The following is a 6,778-nucleotide window of genomic DNA, read 5'->3' on the forward strand; positions in this document are numbered from 1 at the left end:
ATACCAATGCATTTCTAGAAGGGCTGTTAGGATCTGGAAAAGGCAATAACTCACAATATTTGAAGTAGAAATGCCAGCCTGACTTGGAGGATGGTGAAGGGGAGATCAAAAGGCTCAGAGAAGTTGGCACACTGGAATGCATATGCTAAATAAAGCTGGACACCCACCCGCTAAATATGTTCCATAGAGGGCCTAAAGGACACTCAAGTGACAAACCTTAAGAAATATACTAGTGAGAGTGGGATCAGCTCAGGGATGTCTGCTCTCAAGAGGACAAGGCTGATGACAGGAGAAGCTAATACAGAACTGAGCTTCCTGATAATGTATTTAGATCCACCGAGCCAGATTAGATCCTCTTCGCCACCACCACATAAAGTGCCAGGTGGTGGCATTCAACCCTCAAAAGTAAGGCAGTTGCAATTACTATAATGAAGCAAGGTCTCCAGATATCACAATATGTGGCAAAATTCAAGTGACATATGCATTGGGCTGGAAGGGGAATCTGTAACATTCCAAGAGCTATGCACATATTTATGGAAGTTGGTATTTCCAGAGGAAATTAGATGAGTAGTCAAAGGGGACAAGTTTTAGTTTACACAAGCAGAAGATATCAAGGATGGGTGATAAGAAAACTGAGGGAAGTCTCGCAAATTAAAATTCATGTTACATTGTCAAGTTTCCAGACATGAGTCAGTTCTCAGGCTCAGAACACTGGAGGCAGAAAGAAAAGCTTGTTCCCTGTGAAAAGGAATCCTGCAACCCCATAATAATTGAAATTTCTCAGTCCTTCCCTCACTGGACTTGAACCATTTACTCAAGTGACAATTCATTTGGAAAAAGGGAATGCCCAAACTCTTCTGTGAATGTTGGACATATGGCCAGAAGTGACATTGATAACAAATATGGGGCCCAATATGCCATAATAGACCTCCTGATAGAGTTGAATTTGGGCATCACTTTGGGAAGTATTGTCATACAGTGGGGCCATGTGAGAATCAGGAAATAAATGGAAATCTAGAACTCTAGATTTGCCTCATGCTCTGTCCACTAGTTTCACAGACCCACCTGCTGCTCATTTGCTGTTATAATTGGAATAGACATATTTGGTGTTTGGCAGAAACCCTTGGAGATGGCCCTGGTTCCTTAACTTATAGAGTAAGAAATTTAGTAAGGGAAGCCTACTAAATTTACTACTACTGCATAAATGTGCTTCTATCCAAGGCATGTTAGTATATTAAAAGGGAATATTGCAACTTGGGGAGAATGGCAGACACTAATGCCACTTTCAAAGATGTAAAGAATACAAATGTGATGGTTTGTGATAAATTCCCTTTTAATTCACCAGAATGGTTTCTACAAAAATGAATGGTGACTGGTTCACTACTTCAAACATAATCAAATAGTGGCCTCAATTGAAAGCTGTAATTTTGCCAGATGTAATTTTACTAAAGCAGATTATGTGTCCATTGATGCAGTGAGTGCAGTCTTTTCCATCCCTATAAGAAAAGATCAGAAACATTTCATATTCATATGAGAGAAACAAGAGTAAACAATTACGGTCTTTCATAAATTACACTAATTTGACTTTGTCATAATATTTGTCTGACATTCCACAGAACATCACATGGACCCATTATATTTACAATGTCATGATAATCATACCAAAGGGACAAAGAACATGTGATCCAGAGAGCAGAGATTAAAGCTTCAGTACCCCAGGACATTAATCAACTTTTTAGTAAATCAAAGTTCTGGAATATGCTAGAATATCATTTCCAAATTAAACAACAGGGCATTGCATCTTATACTTCCTACTACCAAGAAAACAGCATAAATCTTAATAGCTTTTTAATAGCTCTGGAAGTAGAATGTTTTGTACCTGAGAATACTGCTCTGATCTGTTTTCTGAGTAAGACTAAAGACCAGGAGCGTTGAATAGTTTTCAGAGTAGTAAAGAACTCAGAAGAAGTGGTCTTTCTTGACACTTGAGCCAAATGTCCCAGAAGGTCTGATGATACCAGAAGCATTTATGGTGGCAGAAGTTAGTTTGTAGAGTTTTATGAAAGCCCCAAGAGAAGAATCACAATATAGATTTCTGGGATTCTGGGGAAAGATCCTGCTGTCTACCCAGAGTACCATCACCATCAGAAATCACTGATGGGCTGGGTAAATATATAGACCCTGGTAAATATATAGACCATGATCATGTGATACCAACTTCCCTTGGAATTTGGGAATTTGGTATCACATGATACCAATACATCCCTCAGCAGTGTATTTGATCTGTCTGCCTGTTCTGTTCCCCACTCTGTCTCTGGTGAATCCTCTCACCCTCCCATGCATCTGGCATGTACCCCGGCTCTTGTATAAATAAAATAAATCTTTAAAAAAAAGTAGGATCCCTAATAAATTAGAATCTGCCCTGTAGCAATCCAGTCTAAGATATATGAGGTACATCCAAGATTGGGAACAAGCAGAGATGGAGAACACCAGTAAACTAACCAAGTAGATGATTCAGAATCTCATTGTGACATTAGTGTTTCTCCCATAGCTCACATCTGTGGAAAAATGGGAGGGACTTTATAACTAGATAAAATGCCAACCTTTATTTATAGTATAGCTATATGGATAGTTATGAGGGAAAATTCTCCCAGTGGGCAGTGTTGTGATGTTAAGTAAAATTAGTCATTATCTTTGTGCAGAAAGAGAAGTGACTAGGAAAAACAATATAGATGAGTTCATGGACAGTGATTGGTTAGTCAGGGAGCTGGGAGGAGAGTGATTGGAAGATCCGAGACAAGGGGCTCTAGGGACTAGGCATGTGGATAGATCTATGGAAGTGGATAGGAAGTGTGAAGGATTTCATACTGCAGGTTACTGCTCACCAGAAGACATCTACTGACTGACTTGATCATCTAGTGAAAGCCAGTCTCTGTCATTGACAACTCTGTGATATCACAGTAGATGCCTAAAAGCAAGTATGGAGGCTATGTTTGGGTCCCAATTCATTGAGGCTGATCCAGTTACTGATCTTCAGTGGCCCTTGGAGGGAGCCAAGTACTTTGGAAAGGGCTTAGGAAATTGGAAAAAAACAGTTTGTATTGTTAATCATTCTCACCTTGTCACCATTTTATCTTTTGGATGCTTTTGCATCCCACGGATCGTGCTTAAAATAATATATTTTTTCTGTGAGCCAGATTGACTCTTCAATAAAACAATTTTCTCTTAGATGTACCTGATAAGATGTATTCCTGTCCCCACATGAAACAGCAAGAGCAAGAGTGCATTGGCTGAAGAAGAGTCATTAAGAAAAAAGGACACATTGGGCCTCCCAGGTGGCGCAGCGGTGGAGCGCTTGGTTGCGAGGCTACCCGCAGCCTCTGCAGCAGTGGTTCAAACCCCGGCCGCCAGGAGAGGGTCCCACATGGCCTCTCCTGCCGCTCACTGCTCCCCTCAGCAGTGTACTTCATCACTCTGCCTGTTCTGCTCTCTGCTCTGGCTCTGGTGATTTCTCTCACCCTCCCACGCTTCTGACTGTACCCAGTGCTTGTATAAATAAATAAATAAATCTTTAAAAAAAAAAAAAAGTTGAAGTATTATCTTAAAAAAAAAAAAAAGAAAAAAGGACATAGTAAAACTACATTTGAAGATATATATTCTTGTATATAGAAAATTCTAAGGAATCTACAACAACAACAACAAACTCTATTAGAACTAACAAGCGAGTTCAGCAAGTTTGCAGTATACGAGATATCCAAGAATCAATTGTAGTTTAATACACAAATGATGAATAATTAAAAAAGGAAATTAAAGAAATGGTTCCATCTATAATAGCATCAAAATAATAAAATACTTAAGAATAAATTTACCAAAAGGAATGTAAGACTTTTAAGACCAAATGCTATAAAATATCATTGAAAGAAATTAAAGATTTAAATGGAAAGCAATCCATGGTTATGGATCAGAAGATTTAATATCGTTAAGATGGCAATACTCTCCAAATTGATCTACAGATTCAACACAATCCCTATCAAATTACAGCTGCCTTTTTTTTTTTTGGCAGAAAATGACATTTTAAATTTCAAATTCCTATGAAAATGCCAGAGACCAAGATAGCTACATCTTTACAAAGAAAAAGAAATGGAGGATATATATTTCCTGACTTCAAAACTTACTACAAAGCTACAGTAATAAATATAGTGTGGTGCTGGTAGAAAGATGGACACATGAATCAGTCAAATAGAATTGAAACTCTAAAAATCAATCTGGACATTTATATGGTCAATCAATTTTAGACATATGTGCCAAGACAATTCCAAGAGGGGAAGAAATGTCTTTTCAACAAATGGTGTTGGAACATCTAAATACTCAGATGCAAACGAATGAAGCACGGTCCCTTTCTCATACCATACACAAAGGTTAATTTAAAGTGAATCAAAGGCCTAAATGTAAGAACTAAAACTGTAAAACTCTTAGGGGAAAAAAAAACAGGCATAAATCCTTGCAACCTTAGATAAAGCAGTGGATTTTTTTTGATAGGATGTCAAAAGCATAAGCCAAAAAAGAAAAACTCAATTCAATTTCATGAAAATTTTAAACTTTGTACTTCAAAGGACATTATCATGAAGGTGAAAGGAAAATTTCCCTGATGGGGAAAATATTTGTATTTGTAACTCATGTGATGTTTATGCACTGTACGTATTGTCTGATTCCATTCATAGGAAATGTGTAGTAGAGGAAAGTTCATAGATACAAAAACTAGATTAATGGTTACCAAGGACTGGGGAAGAGTGGAGAGGGATTGTTAATAGGTACAAGAGTTTGTTTCTTGGGTGACACAGATATTCTGGAATTAGTAGAATCAATGTAATGGAAACCTTTTGAATAAAAACTATTGAAATGTATACTTTATAGGGGTGAATTCTATAGTATGTGAACTATATATATATATTTTTTTTTTAACAGAAGAAAGGAATGAGGGCCAGGAGGGTGGGTATGGAAAGTGACTGTCAGGCTGACTCATCGTTGTGTCCATAATATGTGGCTAGGCATTTGCTCCCCCACTTGTTCGGATATTTTCTTCACCTTGCTGCATAGCCACATCCTACACCTCTAATAGTACTGGAGTATAAACTCTGTCTCCCTCATGCCTGTCTCTAAAACGTTATGGCAGTACTACACCCTGGTTTCCCATCAAGAATTCAACCAGGAATTGACTGCAATCTGGAACTTGCTAAAAGTGCACTTAACATGTGCTATTTGAAAGAGACAGTGGAACGGGCATGTTAACTAGTCATTCTCTTAGACACTCCAGGTTCTATCACTGTGATAAGTTACACCATCAGAAACGATGTATGTGGACCACATAACGCAGCCAGACACAGGCATTTTGATGATGAGTGATGTTCTAATATTATATTATCTGCTTTTATAGGGAGTCTATATAAGAAATATCCATTTGAATGACTTTTCTCTGTCTGCCACACAGCCATAACTGAAGACCTTTTCCATTATATTATTACCCAATGACCCTTATGTAAAGACCTATAAAGTAAATTTCTCTATTTCCAGGAAGAGGTTTGCTTCTGTAGGTGAGCACATGGATATTTCTTTTCCTTTTCTTTCCTTTGATTTCTTTTGATTCTCTTGCTTTCCTTCCCCCGCTAAACATAGAAGCTATCTAATGCAGTGTAAGTAATCTGTACTTATTTAGCATGTGCTATGAACATATATGATCTTTATATGCTTTATTTGATCATCACAGTATCCTATGGTACACACACTGTCCATGCCCCTCTTTTACAGATGTGCAGACTGGGGCTAAGAGAGATTACATGACATGTCCCGTTCCTCCTGACTGACTTGTAAGTGGCAAAGACAGGATTTGAATCAAGGCAACCTAACTCCAGAAAGCATGCAAAGTCATGCAAAGGAAACTTCTCCTTTCTCTTAGCCATATAGCGGCCCCCTCCTCAACTTCCTTTTCGAAGACATCTGCAAAATGTCTGAATTAAGGAAGTGCACTAAGTACATGTTTGCTTTATTCCCCACACTTCTCAGCTGAAAATGCTCAATAAATAACATTGATTGATTCATTCCTCCAAGTTCTGAGATCCTTGGAAGAATGACCTCACATAAATTCTGGTGACTGTTGTTGTTTTTTTTTTATTGATGATACCCGGTTAGTAATCACACTGGCTGGAGGAAAAGGGGACAGAACTGAAAACAGAAATAATTCATTTTATTTCTTAGATGAGGTGCCTAGAGGTTGCATGGCACCTCGGCAGTTTAAAGTCAGGGGCCTCTGGGTACTTGCACATGTTGGTTGGATTTAATCATCTCATTTGATCTATGTTTCCATGGAGTGACAGGTACTCCCTGTTCTACTTCTAAACAGATTTACTCTGATAGGCTTGAGGGGAGACCTTTACTCAGCCAGCATGATTCAGCTAGTGTGGCTGCTCATGTGTAAATACATTCATGGCACTGCTTCCTCTCCGTCCTCGGAATTTTGATTTAGTTACGTTTCCTTTCATTTCTCTTTCTCCTTGCTTCTTTTTTCTCACCCCTTTGGTATATAAGTCAGACACCTGGCTCCTAATGGTTGAGAGAAGAAGGACCAGTAGAACACCTGGATTTTCATAAGTGAAATCCTCATCTTCTAGCCAGATATTATTGACCTTTTGGTTTCTTAGCATCCTGAGCACTGCAGAAAGATGAAGGCATACAGTCCAAGAGTTTGTTCCTCCAAGTGTGGTCTGCAGACCAGCAATGCTGT

Source organism: Talpa europaea (genome assembly GCF_964194135.1).
Source record: "Talpa europaea genome assembly, chromosome: 12".
Lineage (NCBI taxonomy): Eukaryota > Metazoa > Chordata > Mammalia > Eulipotyphla > Talpidae > Talpa > Talpa europaea.